Raw genomic sequence first — 17324 nt, 5'->3', positions numbered from 1 at the left:
AGTGGCCTCCCTAATATGGGCTTTCACCTATATGTAACAGTCCAAACCACTAATGATATTATCTGCTTTGATTCTAGACCCGCACGACTTTAAAACGCGTCGTTTAGAGTCTAAGACTTGTCTACTTGTATACTCAACATCTCTCCCGTGTTTTGTCGATGTGAGATTTTCGCCTAGGATATCACATACACCCCCTTAGGGGTTTTTCCCTACCACCGTTCAAGGTTGCACGCGGAGTGGCTCTAATACCATATGTAACAACCCAGCCCACTAATGATATTGTCCACTTTGGGCCTAGACCCGCACGGCTTTAAAAAGCATCACTAGAGTCTAATACATATTTACTTATATACCCAACATTTCTTTTGTATTTTGTCGATGTGGGATTCGCCTAGGGTGTCACAAGACAACAACACAATGGAAGCAAAAGAAATTTTTGTAAGTGATACCAACAAATTAGGGTTAAAGAGTCTTTCAACAGTTCTTTATGTTGATTATATACTTGTATGCATGTGTAGGAACAAATGAAAGATACGAATAACTGACTATGATAAGAATTTTGTTTTTAGTATTGTTCATGAGCATATGGACAGTAGAACTTCTCATAGAGAAAAAACTATAACATGCTTACAGCTGGACGATTGGGTACTATGCCGGATTCGACAAAAAGGCAACATATCAAAGAATACATGGAAGGTGCAGCCATGTCCTTCTAGTGATCACCTTTCAAATATTGAGGAGCTCCCGTCAGTTTACAGTGAACTTACAATTCAAGAGATCTACTCTAACTATTTTCCTCCTAAGGATTGTCTGACCTTCAATTGAGGACATTCTTAAAGCAATTTCTCAAATCAGAAATGGAGGCAATACTTGTTTCTGCTCAGCTAAGGGAATACCTAATGAGGGGCACGAGAATCTTCATCAAGCAACCAAGATCACTGATGAGAAGGAGACCAACAATGTTTTACAAGGAAACATGGTAATGGAAAATGGAACTGGTTTCTATAATACGTCGTGATGGTGCCTATCTCGATACGCAAGCCGACACTCTCGATAAACTCCTGTATCTTTTAAGTTTAAAAACATAATGATTAAATTCAGAAGAAGAAAATTCTTATATAAAAAACTCCCAAAATCCGGTGTCACTGAGTACATGAACATCTAATATGAATACAAGTATGGAAAATACGATTATGAACGCTCAAGGTCTTAATGACTTAATGTAGCTACACTATCAGAGAAATTTCTGCAGTAACTGATGACATGTTCACAGCAGACAAACAAAGTCTTCAAGTAATGTGGTTAATAAGAAGCAAAAGGCACGTCATTCTCGGTACTGACTAGGCCATTTCAGTCTATTAGTTTTGAGGTATACATTGGTATGTTTGTTATGATTCTTATTTGTATTTCTTTTTTCTTGGTAACATAAACTCATGCATGCATGAGAAACTTCACATAGTACCAATTTCAAAATTTTCTTTCTATAATTTTTCAGTTCGGTTTAGTCAATCACGCTACGTAACAAACATCTGTAGTACGCTCCCCTCCCCCCCACCAGAAAAACAAAAACTCTCTTTGTTAATTTTATGGATTGGATTCTGTTCAATGGAGTATCTTTCTTTCACTTAAGTTTGCGGTAGGAAAAGTTTGACTGCTTGATAAAATTGGTTCTTTTCTATACAATCTTCTTAGCTCCTCAAGACACAGATATTGGATAATAGTATTATTGAAGGGAAGGGTTGGGGGGAAAAAGAATATGGAATACAATTACTAGTTAGATTTCTATACACAGGTGATTACAATTTAGAGCATCTCTAATCGTAAAAAGAAAGACAAAAGGTGAAGTAGCAAATTATACATCCTTAATTATAAATTCAGGATTTCCTGAGGCTAGTACAATAACAAGTGCTGGAGTAGATGAATCTTACATCAGACAGTGGGAGATTAATCAAGGTCAAATGAAGCTCCCATTACTTTACTTCAGTAAACTGCACCAATAATAAGTTTTTGTTTAGATATACATATTAGGTATGATAAATAAGCAAAAAGCTCGTTTACTCAGGCTCACTCCCCTATCCGAGGTCAGGGTAAAATGCTACTTAATATGTTCAACGTTCATTGATAAGCAGGTCTAGTTTATATATTTCAAACGAAATCAATCTAATGCCTTAGCCAGTTTGAACACTGAGTCCATTAGAATCTCTCGTGGTCTCATTTTTCTTTTTGGCAGGCTTAAGATGCCTGATGACTTTCTAAGCACAGAAAAGAGGTATCATAAAGTCTAAAATTAAGCATAAGTATCAGCTGAAAAAGAAGAAACAATGTAAAGTAATCTCCGAAAATAGATACTCACTTGTAAAGGTAGGCCACAATTCCTAGAAGAATACAAATAAGTATTATATCGATAAAGAAGTTACTGCTGGACCGTATCTGGAGAAAAAATTACAAATGCACATAGACCTCATAAATATTTGAGTTGGAAAAAAAACGTTCTGCATTTTAAACTGGGCAGAGGAGGAGGAATTCTAATAAACTTCAGGATTACCTTGTTAATATTTTCCTTGAGTCTGAGATTATTGCTTTTGATGTCCATGGTTGCCTTATCTACCTGTAAGACAACCGAATTAATTAAGTTGATTCATGAATAGTTGTTTGTGTTATAGTAATCCAATAAAAGGAGATTTATGAAACCAATCTAACCTTTGTGTCAATTTCGTCAAGCAAAGGAACTTGCCTATCCAATTCCTGAAACAAAGTGGAATTAAATGATGATCAAGAAACAATTTTATTCCAGAGAACAAAATCATATTTGAGAGGCAAGTCGGGGGATGAGGGAAACCTCATTCATATCCCGAGCCAAATTTTTCAGTGTGTCCAGGCCTTCTGAAATAATATCTAACCCTTCATCCTGTGGAATTCAACATTCGGTTATATGATGGTTCCATGTAAACCAACAGAGCAAAAGGAATTAAGGAACTAAAGAATAAGAATTGGCAAGTTACAAGCCTGTTTCATTTTCCGCATCTCGTACTCTTCTCTAAAATGAGTGACCTCTGCAGTTTGCTGGTAGAAACTATCGTCGAACTGTCCATCTAATATGGGTTTTTGACATCATGAGAAACCCAAGAACCGATTGTAACGAAAGCTAAAACACATGATTTATGAATTGATTATTACCTGAGTCAAATTTTATATTTTTGTTGAATGATGAAGTCCCAAAACCTCCTGTTCTTTTGGTTGCATCAGTACTCCCATCAGGTATTGCCTGAATTCTATCTGACAGCATAAGTACCAAATCACCGCGAGTCTCTAGTTCCTCTTGCGATAGTCCTTTAACCTGTTGGTAAATTTAAACCTTGACCTAAACGTCCAGTTATGGACCTAGCACCTTGAAATAATTTGACAATGAAATTCTGCAGTTAAACATTCTTTATACCAAATATGCCTATAAATTATAATATCACAAACAACTTGATACTCGGGAGTATTGGAAGCAAGTATGCTCCTTTTTGACGAACTTCATTCCTAAGGAACCATTTTGCTCAACATACTACCTTGCAACTGGAGAACCTATCAACCAATTTCGACCTTATTAAACATAAGAAGAAATGATGGATTAAAGTCCTCTCCAATTCATCACATATGGTATATATATTTCCTTCGATGATTGCTCAGAGCTTGCTTTGACACAGGCTTTCGAAGGGATTATCCAAGAAACCTAGCACATGACTTGAAATAAAGCTCAAAGAACATTTAAAATTGCCCACACGTTCACATGTTCGAACCGTATTACTAAACCCTGATATTCAAGTGGAGAAACGTATAGGGGCCGGCCATTATTCAGCGAGTTTCGAACTGTTCCTCATTGACCTTCAAGAATTTCTTGGTTATCAAAAAAAGATATTTAAATTACTCAAATGATTAAATCTGCTAGCGATGCACATTTTGAAATTTAGATACATCAAAACAAATTAATCGATATTTACAACTTAAGCACGAAAAACTCACAAAGAAAAAGACAATCCAATTATACATACATTTAAGCACGAAATGCAATAAATATGAAAAAAAAAAAAAGTACCTTTTTCTGAGCAAGCTTTTGCAATTTTTGTATTTCATCCATTAAACAGCCTTGGTTCGTCGTACCTCCGCTTTCATAGCCACCGCTTTAGCTCTGTTTGTTTCTATAGCAACCATCTCTGCTTTCTGTAAAACCAAACAATAAAAAGAAATCAAACTACAAAATACGATTCAATTCAATTCAAGTCTAATATCGATACACTAGAATTACCTGAGAAGTAGCATCAATTTGAGATTCAAACGACGAATAAAGGCGAGCGAAGGCATCGCTTGAGGAATCATTAGTTGAACGCTGCTTATCGATGTCGTACTTTTCGTACTTCTTGTATATTGAATCTACTCGGAAGACAATATCGATGACACTCATTTTTTATTCCGATTAACTTTTCCGATGACGTAGAATTTCGGAGAAGTAGAAAATGATGGTGGAAAGAGGGGAAGAGAGAATAGTTGATTGCTTTCTCCCTCTATTTCTCGCGTTGTTCTGTGATATTTTTTCACTTTCTCTTTCTCTCTCTGTTTTCTCGGAAAAACGTAGATTTCACCGTTGAAATCGGCTCTGCTTGTGAGAAGAATGAATGAACAGAGAGCTGCCATGCAGTTTTGCGGGAGTAATTAATTAGTAGTAATCCTTCGCGCTTAAATTTGATCCTATTGCATATATCTCGGCTCCTTAAATGTAATTTCATGATTAATTAAGAAAATTACAAATATGTAATTTTGGACTGCCTTGCTGTTAGTATTTGTGTTAAATTACAATTATAATATATAGTTTATACAGAATTATCTAATGTTTGTGATAAATCCATATTTTTATTGGAATTTATTTTACCTGTCAATGTCATATACTCTAGATTTGTACTTAGCGTCTGTGACTTTTCTCAATCTCTCTTGGTTTGCTTAGGTTGGCAGTGGAATTTGGAGTTTTGTTCTTTTCTCCATCTTATGTTACTATCAAGGCTTATATATAAGTCTATGCAAATAAATGGCCTTGTCTTTTTTTTGTTTCCATGAAATTTGAAACAAAAATTTACCTTTTTATCCAAAAATCATATGTTTATTGTTTTGTTAGTCAATCGGAAATAACCATCTTGAAGAGATAACGTCTGCGTACATACTAGTCTCTCCATACCTTACTTGTAAAATTCTACTGGATTTGTAGTCATTGTTTTTGAAACCCCAGAAAAACCCGCAACCACTATAGCCTTTGCCACAATCTCTATCCTTCGGGTGAGGAATCTGTGCGCACTGAGTAAACCCCCACTGTATAGTAGCCTGCAAACCATACAAGAGATGTAAACTGCACTAGGCAATCTCTGTGCGACAGACTCGACCCAGATGACATATAGGCTAAACCCCCACGTTGTTGTTATCTACTCCAAAAACCATATGTTTGTTTTCTTTTGTTGGTCAACTCGTTTTTATTCTTTTAAACTTTCTTTTCTTTCCCATCCATTATTTCAACAGTCTAACGCCTCTGGCCCGAAGACTCAAAACTAGCTTTCTCATGATATATCATCAGTAGACAATTGTAGTGTATGAAAGTTCTCTTAAAGAGGAAAAGGACATAACCATAAAGCAGTGAATATTGCCATAAATACAATTCAAAGAAATCATGTACAAAAATGAATTGATCCGACACTCTTCCAAGAACATACACAGGATTTCATTCTGAACCTCCTAATAGACTTTGGATGGACAAAGGCTAGAATAGTTCGGTAATCATACGCTAAAGATCACTTGTCCTGCAAAAAGAAAAACGATACATCCATCTTAAATGGAAGAAAGATGAATTTTTTGATGATTATGGCATACACTGCTTATCATCCACCTTCACTTTCAATATAGTAATTTTTATATGTTTTCTTCTTCATTTCACTTAATTGATACATGAATAATTTTAACAACAACACCCACAATATAATCATGTTATATTTAATAATTTCCAGCTATCACAAACCATATTTATCACCTCAAAACAGCCCAACTAAACAGTATTATATCTTAGGCTGTTTCACTGCTTCATGTTGTGCTAGATAACTTTTCATACTTTTAGGTAGTAGACTCTTTTTTTAAATCCCCGATTTGGTTAAAGTACTAATACATATTATTCAAAATATTGATGATTTTGTAAATGCATATTTTGATATGATTGGCCATTGCTTTCAACCAGTATACTCCCATAACATGGAAGTCAAGTAAACGTAACCTGAGGTGATAATATAAGTAAGCATGAACCTTAGAACTTGGACCGTAAAATGACTTCAAATGTCTCAAACATCATTTATTTACAAGGTAATGTATCTTAAAAAAGTCTCAAACACGAAGATAAAAAACTTAAAACGTCTAATGCAGGCCATGTAAATCAAACGTCTCAAACTTCAAGATGTAAAAACTGAGAAAATGTAATGCTTAGGGAAACAACAAAAAAATTGAAGCATTATGCTACGCAATCATAGAAACGACGCAAAATTTGAAGAAGTCTAATGCTTATAAAAATAAAGAATGAATCATTTTACTTCTCAATCATAGAAGTCAACCACCAAGCTATGTCACATACGCTTGAACTTAAGGAATCAATCTGAATTAGTGAATAATGACAAATCATATTTAGCTGGGACAATAAAGGTGTCACGATCCAAAATTCAACCAACCGTGATGGCACCTAACCCAACCCGATAGGTAAGCCAGATATCAATAAAATAATTCAAATGAGATTAATTAAGATAAAAATGATAATACAAATGAATTTTATACCAAGAATTTTCAAGGGCTAGTAGTACAAATTATGAGCTTCTAAGATTTAAAATTTACAAAGTTATGACCGAAATGCAGGTACATCTTCAAATCCAGCTCTCACTATATACAACAACATCAACATCTAACATCTGCACGCAAGGTGCAGAAGTATAGTGTGTGTACACCCGATCCCATGTACTCAATAAGTAATAAATCGAACCTTAGGTTGAAAGTAGTGACGAGTTAGGACAAAGGTCAGAGTCTAATACCAGTAGCTAACAACAGCTCGTAACAATATAGTAAAAGTGATATAAGAAATAACTCAGAGATATGATGCTCAACTAGTTCACAGTTGCGGAAAATAGTCATGCTTTCAAGTATAACAGTAAAACCCAAAATTTTTACCAAAATCACCAAAATATGAGTAAGTTTGAAAAATTATGATTTTTCCCAAAACTTTCAACACGTAAATGTTTCATTATGGCATGAGGAAAGTACATCTCGATCCTACATGTCAATGTGTATGAGAAGTTATGAATGACATAATACCGTACGGCATAAGGAAAATGCATCTCTATGCATGCATGTCAGGTGTGCCTTTCAAATGCAATGCAACAGAATAATAAAATCATATGCATACTCTCATAGTATCAATTCACTCAGTCCTCACAGTCACTCATTCGTCACAATCACTCAGTCCTCACAGTCACTCAGTCCTCCCAATCACTCGACACTCGCTCTCGGCACTGTACAAGGCAGATCCAGCCTAAAGAATCAATAACAACTGTGACTCTCTGGGTGTGCAGACTCCGGAGGGGCAGATCCAGTCCAAGCACTAATATAAACAAATCATGGCATGAATCAATAATACATGTTGCGGCGTGCATCCCGATCCCATCAATATCGCTCACAAATAGGCTCTCAACCTCACTCAGCCATCAATCTCTCCTGTCTCTCGGGCTTACAATGTCATGAAAATCAGCCCAAAAATGATGATATGATATATCAATAAATGGCAACAGATACTAAGATACGATTATTCAAATGAATGAGTATGACAGCGTGCGTATCTGCAATTTAAGCAAATAATTCAATAGTAGATATGACCTCTATGGGTCCCAACAGAATAAGCATATAGTCTAAACATGATTTCTAATATGGATCACAGCTCAATCACTCTAGCACGTAGAGACCTCATGGATAAAAACAAGATCAGGTATCTACATCGTACCACATAAACAACCGAGTCAAAATTCACACGGTGCACGCCACACGCCTGTCACCAAACATATGTGTCACCTCACACCAAACACATAACACGTATGTTCAGGAATTCATACCCTCATCACCAAGCTGCCATGCAGTTTCGCGGGAGTAATTAATTAGTAGTAATCCTTCGCGCTTAAATTTGACCCTATAGCTTATATCTCGGCTCCTCAAATGTAATTTCAGGATTAATTAAGAAAATTACAAATATGTAATTTTGGGCTGCCTTGATGTTAGTATTTATATTAAATTAAAATTATAATATATAATTTATACAGAATTATCTAATTTTTGTGATAAATCCATATTTTTATTAGAATTTATTTTACCTGTCAATAGCATATACTCTAGATTTGTATTTAGCGTCTATGACTTTTCTCAATCTCTCTTGGTTTGCTTAGGTTGGCAGTGGAATTTAAAGTTTTGTTCTTTTCTCCATCTTATGTTACTATCAAGGCTTAGATATAAGGCTATGCAAATAAATGGCCTTGTCTTTTTTTTGTTTCCATGAAATTTGAAACAAAAATTTACCCTTTTATCCAAAAATCATATGTTTATTTTTTTTGTTAGTCAATCGAAAATAACATCTTGAAGAGATAACGTATACGTACACACTAGTCTTCCCATACCTTACTTGTGAAATTTTACTGGATTTGTAGTTATTTTTTGAAACTGCAGAAAAATCCGCAGTCGCTACAGCCTCTGCCACAATCTCTACCTTTCGGGTGAGCACTCTCTGCGCACTGAGTAAACCCTCGCTGTATAGTAGCCTGCAAACCATACAAGGGATGTAAACTGTACTATACAACCCCTGTGCGACAGACTCGACCCAGAAAGCATTAAGGCTAAACCCCTCACGTTGTTGTTATTTACTCCAAAAATCATATGTTTGTTTTCTTTTGTTGGTCAACTCGTTTTTATTCTTTTAAACTTTCTTTTCTTTCCCATCCATCATTTCAACAGTGTAACGCCTCTGGCCTGAACACTCAAAACTAGCTTTTTCACGATACATCATCAGTAGACAATTGTAGTGTATGAAAGTTCTCTTAAAGAGGAAAATGACGTAACCATAAAGCAGTGAAAATTTCCATAAATACAATTCAAAGAAATCATGTACAAAAATGAATTGATCTAACACTCTTCCTAGAACATATACAAGATTTCATTCTGAACCTCATAATAGATTTGGATGGACAGAGGCTAGAATAGTTCGGCAATCATAAGCTAAATATCACTTGTCCTGCAAAAAGAAAAACGATACATCCATCTTAAACGGAAGAACGGATGAATTTTCTGATGATTATGGCATACATTGCTTATCATCCACCTTCACTTTCAATATAGTAATTTTTACATGTTTTCTTCTTCATTTCACTTAATTGATACATGAATAATTTTAACAACAGCACCCACAACATAATCATGTTATATTCCATAATTTCCTGCCATCACAAACCATATTTATCATCTCAAAATATCCCAACTAAACAGTAGTTATATCTTAGGCTGTTTCACGGCTTCTTGTAGTGCTAGATAGCTTTTGCCCGTGCAAAGCACGGGCCAACATTTTATACTTTTAGGTAGTAGACTCTTTTTTTAAATCCTTGATTTGGTTTTAGTACTAATACATATTATTCAAAATATTGATGATTTTGTAAATGCATATTTTGATATGATTGGCCATTATTGCTTTCAACCGGTATACTCCCATAACATGGAAGTCAAGTAAACATAACCTGAGGTGACAACTAAGTATGAACCTTAGAATTTGAACTATAAAATTACTTCAAATATCTCAAACATCATTTATTTACAAGGTAATGTATCTTAAAAAATCTCAAACATAAAGATAAACAATTTAAACGTCTAATGCAGGCCATGTAAATCAAACGTCTCAAACTTTAAGATGCAAAAACTGAGGAAATGTAATGCTTAGGGAAACAACAAAAAAATTGAAGCATTATGCTACGCAATCATAGAAACGACGCAAAATTTGAAGAAGTCTAATGCTTATGAAAACAAAGAATGAATCATTTTACTTTTCAATCATAGACGTCAACCACCAAGCTATGTCACATACGCTTGAATTTCGCGGTGATGGCACCTAACCAGCCGTGATGACACCTAACCCAACGCGCTAGGTAAGCCATATATCAATAAAATAATTCAAATGAGATTCATTAAGAGAAAAAATGATAATACAACTGAACTTTATACCAAGAATTCCCAAGGACAGGTAGTACAAATCATGAGCTTCTAAGATTTAGAATTTACAAAGCTGGTATGAAATAAAATACATCATCTGTTTGAAATATACATGAATATATTAATAATTCTAAAGCTACCCAGAACAAGAGGCAGCTATGACCGGAACGCATGTATATCTTCAAATCCAGCTCCCGCCATACACATCAATATCAACATCCAACATCTGCACATAAGGTGCAGAAGTGTAGTATGAGTACAATCGAGCCCATATACTCAATAAGTAACAAACTTAACCTTAGGTTGAAAGTAGTGACGAGTTGGGACAAAGGTCAGAGTCCAATACCAGTAGCCAACAACATCTCGTAACAATATAGTAAAAGTGGTACAAGAAATAACTCAGAGATATGATGCTCAACTAGTTCACAGTTGCGAAAAATAGTCATGCTTTTCAAGTATAATAGTAAAATCCAAAACTTTTACCAAAATTACCAAAATATGAGTAAGTTTGAAAAACTGTAATTTTTTCCAAAACTTTCAACAGGTAAATATTCCATTCCCAGATGGCATGATAAAAGTACATCTCTATGCCTACATGTCAATGTGTATGAGAAGTCATGAATGACGTAATACCGTACAACATGAGGAAATGTGTCTCTTTGCATGCATGTCAGGTGTGCATGTCAAATGCAATGCAACACAATGATAAAACCATATGCATACTCTCAGAGTATTAATTCACTCAGTCCTCACAGTACTCACAGTCACTCATTCCTCACAGTCACTCAGTCCTCACAGTCACTCAGTCCTTCCAATCACTTGGTACTCGCACTCGGCACTTGCACTCTACAGGGCAGATCCAGCCCAAAGAACCAATAGCAACTGTGCCACTCTGGGTGTGCAGAATCCAGAGGGGAAGATCCATCCCAAGCGCTAATATAAGCCAATCATGGAATGAATCAATAATACCTGCTACGATGTGCAACCCGATACCATCATGAATCAATAATACATGTTACAGTGTGCAACCCGATCCCATCAATATTACTCACAAACAGGCCCTCGACCTCACTCATAATGTCATAAAAATCAGCCCAAAAATGATGATATGATATATCAATAAATGGCAACAGAGACTGAGATATGATATGCAAATGAATGAGTATGACTGAGTATGTATCTGCAATTTAAACAAATAACTCAACATCAGATATGACCTCAATGGGTTCCAACAGAATAAGCATATAACCTAAACATGATTTCAATGGATCACAGCTCAATCACTCTAGCACGTAGAGACCTCATGGATAAAACAAGATCAAGTAACTACACCGAACCACAGAAATAATCGGGTCAAAATTCAAATGGTGCACGCCTCACACGCCCGTCACCTAGCATATTCGTCACCTCACACCAAACATATAACATGTATGTTCATGGATTCATACCTTCAACACCAAGTTTAGAAGTATTACTTAACTCGAACAAGCCAAATTCAATACCGAGCAAGCCAAACGATGCTCCAAAAATACCATCTCACGCATACCAACTTCTGATTTGCGCAAAACTAGCCTAAAGAAACTCAAGAACATCAAATAATGCCAAACAAAACAAACCCAATCGATAAAGCTCGAATCTTTAATCAAAAGCCCAAAGTCAACCAAAAAGTCAAACTCGAGCCCCCACCTCGAAACTCGACAAAACTCATAAAATCCGATAATCCATTCGATTACGAGTCCAACCATACAAGTTTCACTCAAATCCGACTCCGAATCGATGTTCAAAACGCAAAAATTCATTATATGAAACTTTAGACAAAACCCCCCAACTTCTCTTTTGAAATCATCAACCAATTGCCAAAATGAATATAGATTCATGAAATATAATCAACACCGAGTATATAACACTTACCCAAATCCATATGATGAAAATCGCCTAAAATATCGCCTCAATCCGAGCTCCAATGCTCTAAATATGCAAAAATGACCAAAACCCCCGAAATTAGAGTACTTATATTCACTGGACGAGTTATCGAAGTGCGATCGCGGAAGTACCGTCGCGAACGCGAAGAAGAAAAATACATTGCCCCAGAAATCGCAACCGCGATTAAGAAACTGCACAACTCAAATCTTTGCTTTACACGATTGCATCTCCTAATCCGCGATCGCGAAGAACACTTTGGTGTACCACACTTCATCAGAAACCAACAATGCAATATGAGGAAGAAATGGTCCGAAATCGATCTGAAACCCGTCTGAGCTCCTCAGGACCACATCTGAACATTCCAACAAGTCCCATAACATAACACGAACCTACTCGAGACCTTAAATCACGCATAACAATATCAAAACCACAAATAGCACCTCAAATCGAACTTAATGAACTTTGAATCTTTCAACTTCCAAAACGCATGCGGAAACATATCAAATCAACCCGAAATGAGCTCAAATTTTGCACACAAGTACCAAATGACATAACGAAACTATTCAAATTCCCGAAACAACAATCCAAATCTGATATTCTCAGAGTCAAATCTTGGTCAAACTCATGAACTTTTCAAACTTTTAAATTTCTAACTTTTCGCCAATTAATGCCGAAACTTTATAGAAATATCCAAATGCAAATGCGAGCATATGCCCGAGTCCAAAATCACAATCCGAACCTAACAGAGCCATCAAAACACCAATCCAATGTCAAATACTAAAAAGTTAAACTTGATCAACTCTTCCAACTTAAAGCTTCAATCATGAAATTCATTCTTCCAGATCAATTCTAAATAATCTAAAAACCAAAACTGATGATTTACACCAGTCGTAATACATTATACGATGTTGCTCATGACTTCAAATATCTAAACAAAATGCAAATGCTCAAAACGACCGATCAGATCATTATATTTTCCCCCACTTAAACATGCGTTCGTCCTCGAACGTGCCCAAGGTCGTTCTAAAGCCATCAAACCACTATGTAACCTTACCATGTATATACCTGGGGGTGATCCCTGGTCACCCTGACAACACATTATAACCGAAGATCAGTACTTCAACCTTAGTCCGTAAGCCTTAGATCCCAATTTCCAACATCCAAAATCCCGTACAAGACCCGAATCTCGCATTTACACACTGTATAAGTATGAACAAGATGCATCAAGCCATAACCATAACCCAAGACATAATCACATGATATACCACACAACTCAAATACAATAGCATTAAGTTTCAGACCACAATAACTGCTCAAGCCGGTAATAAACCTCATATCAAACAAAACCTCATTCTAAAACCTTTGCACACTGCCGATGATGAAAGAAACATGCAAAAACTCATAACCACTTTATCAGATCAACAAGTCATGGAGCCCCCTCTTGTCTGATAAGAACTTAAGCCAAATCCTAAGCCGACTTAATTATTCTCCCATACATACTATAATCACATACGATAGTAGCCATCCTAGGTCCAATGACCTGATCTCATTACACAACCACTCTAGTGACTCTCCACATCAATACAACCTAAAGCCACAACCCATGCAATCCGTGCACCAATAAGCAACAACCCAAATGTACTCAATCATGGAAAATGACTCAAACGAAAGAACCATCTCGCAAGTTCAACAAGTACCACCACAATCGCAATGCTACGAACCTATCATACATAGTAGAACCAAGACACATGAGTCTAACACAAAGGATCATATCCCGATATAACCCAGCTACAATGCGTGACCCCGTCCAAATACTGGTCCATATAAAATACCTCAAGCCACAATGCTCAAAATCAACAAACACACGCAATTCGACATCAAGTGCCCAAGGTGCATGACCGTAACCACGGAGAAGCAAATAACAAAATACCACAACCAAGGCGCAATCAACCATTACACACCCCAATCACCAAATCACACGAAGTCCGCTATAAGGCCCAAACAGAACCACACCATGTGTACATATAACTAACAATTCACAATCCCTCGGAGCATAGATGAGTATTACATAGAACACATCAGATATGCATAAGATCAATTCCATCCGAATAATACATCTCTCTACAATAACGGTGCCGAGTCAACAAATCTGACCCGATGTAGGATACACTTCCTAATTAGGTCGACCAATGAGCCCACAAATCAACACTGGTCATCAACAAACAAATAAATAACCCTCCTAAAGTCCACAATGATCTAACCATAACATATACTATCATCTGGCTAGCTTTGGCCACATCTTCATAGCACACAACCACGAAACAATCTGCTTATGAGAACTCCAGTCTCAAAATTCATAGAGCACATGAATCACCATAGCTTATCCCAACTGAAGCACTTGAATGTCTAACACGTCTCTCATACACGATCATCCCATGAGGAATACTTCTATAATTCTTCTGTACCACATAGCAAAATCTGAACATCGACAGTCGATCAACCAGGCATGTACCGCAATACCAACGAAGCATCCGTAAGTCAAAACTTGGTGTGCCTTCTGAATGTACACTCTCCTCAGGCAATACCAAGTAGTAATATCATTCATCTAGTCATCTGAAACCGTCCATGTTGCCTAAGAATTCTTGACCTTCACTTCAAAACTGAACCGTGACCTTGAACATGCAAATCTCAATCCCACATAACATACCGCATCTATCATGCCTTTATATGAAAAGTACGAGAATATCATAATCAACTCTGAGTCATAAGCATAATACATACTCGTTCAGTCAGAAACCTTTCATTTGATTTCACCCGGGAGAAAATCACAATACACAACGTGTTCCTCTTGCCAGTACGAAATATCCATCTCAAGCCATGGTAGAAACCATCGAGTACTCTCCAAAACCCGTTTGCACATAACCTAACCATCAGAACTGAATTTCTCTAACTCAATCAAGCCACGCAGGTCGCGAAACCCAAGAGTATTGCCATACAACACCTGTAGAGACTCACTACATCGTAAGTACCCAAAGAATCGATCATATCCATTACCGTGCTGATCCAACCTAATACCAAGTTGTCCTTTTTCTCCGAGTTCTTTTTGAATTACCCTCAAGTTGCCACTTACCCTTTCCATAACCTCACGATCCTTACTCGATGCTCACGACAGAAGATCCTGCCATAAAACCACACTGCTCTATGGCCCATAAGTCGTTGTGCTCCCTCTTAGCACCCCCAAAGTACCACAATCGAGACACTCACTCTGAAGAGACCTCGTGTGAACCTAAATCTGTTTCCTTTACCTTTCTGATATTGAAATGTAGAATCCATATTGATACAAAAATACCGCGAGTCTCGACACCATCCAATGCAGATCCCAGATCTTGCCATATACAGATTCGAATAAATTCTCATTGTTACCTATAAATCTTGAATCCATTAAAACCTTCTCGAGAGTCATCTACTCTGCTAAAATATTAATTGCACCACCCAAACGGATCGAACAACTCGTGCCCCATTAGTATGACAACACCCAAAGAAGTAATCCACGCCATTAAGCAACTGGACAATAAAAGGCAGTTTCTGGTCGACTCTATGATGCTGATCTGAAATATTATGATATCTTATTCATGAGTAATTTCACAATGAAAAGGTTACATTACTTGTTATGTGTTAAATGTCGAATAGAGTGATCCCTGCCGGTTGTCGGCAATAAATTAAAGTAATACTTTTTTTGGTTGTTTGTCTTCAAAATAAGAGTCCAATGGTGGGGCGCTGTGAATCTGTGATTATGTTATTGGCTAATGTAGCATCTGGATATAATGCCGACTGCATGTTAAGACTATTTTGGTAAATTATATTGACTTCAATTTAAGATTCTTAAAGCTCAAAGCAAAAATAACTCATCACTTTATTGACTTACCAAATTAGAATGTCTTTGACTTAGATTCTTATGATAGACTTGGAAGCTTTGCTTTATGGCGCAAGAGTTGTCGTCATAAAAACTTGAAGAAGGTGTATTCTACTTATGTAATTTTTGTACTTTCTGTATATTTATTTGATTATTAATCTTTTTTAATGGAATTCAATTTATTTGATATATTTTGGAACATATCAGTAGAACCTCTAATTTCCATTTCTATTTTCCCTTTTACAGTAACATTTATGATGCTTCTTAAATGGATTTTCTTTCAATACTTGCACCAAATATCTTCTTTGAAGAAATTATAAGCTATTTCCCAATGAAGGATTAAAGTATTTAGCTTTTACCATTAGAAAATTTTCAAGATTTTAATTTTACTATGCCTTTAATATGCAGGACTTTGAATAAGTATACAAGTGATGGTAAAAATACTAAAGGAGATTAGATTTTATGAAAACAAAAGATTTTCGACTTCGATGCTAACCGATTTAAAGGACACAATTCCTCCCAAGCTTGGCAATTCTCCACCCATTGTGAAAATAAAGTGTACTTTAAGTGTCTCTTACTGTTATTGTCAATGTATGTGGATGTCCCTTTTGTAACGATCCGACTGGTCATTTTGAGCATTTGTAATCTGTTCATCCATTTGAAGTTTTGAGCAGTATCGTATGATGTCCCTTTAGTATTTGACCTTGGATTGGTGTTTTGATGGCTCTCTAGGTCTTGATGGTGATTTTAGACTCGGGCGTATGCCTGGATTTGTATTTGGATATTTCTAGAAGGTTTCAGTACTAATTGGCGAAAAGTTGAAAATTTGAAGGTTTGGAAAGTTCATAAGTTTGACCGAAAGTAATCTTTGAGGATACCGGATTCGGATTGTGGTTATGGGAATTTTTATAGCTTTGTTATGTCATTTGGGACTTGTGTGTAAAATTTGAGCTCATTCCGAGTTGATTTGATATGTTTCGGCACACGTTTTGGAAGTTGAAAGATTCAAAATTCATTAAGTTCGATTTGAGGTGCGATTCGTAGTTTGGATGTTGTTATGCGTAATTTGAGGCCTCGAGTAGGTTCGTGTATGTTATGGGACTTGTTGGAATGTTCGGACATGGTCTCGAGGGGCTAGGATGTGTTTCAGATCGATTTCGGACCATTTCATCCTCATATTTCATTGTTGTTTTCTGCT

General features: G+C 36.3%; 1 pseudogene; it reads right to left on the bottom strand.

The window, feature by feature from the left end:
• Nucleotides 1–1711: 1711 nt before the first annotated feature.
• On the bottom strand, nucleotides 1712–4581 carry LOC142164282 (syntaxin-71-like; annotated as a pseudogene).
• Nucleotides 4582–17324: the final 12743 nt, after the last annotated feature.

This window comes from Nicotiana tabacum, chromosome 9 (assembly GCF_000715075.1).
Source record: "Nicotiana tabacum cultivar K326 chromosome 9, ASM71507v2, whole genome shotgun sequence".
Classification (NCBI taxonomy): domain Eukaryota; kingdom Viridiplantae; phylum Streptophyta; class Magnoliopsida; order Solanales; family Solanaceae; genus Nicotiana; species Nicotiana tabacum.
This window is presented reverse-complemented; position numbering and strand designations above follow the sequence as displayed.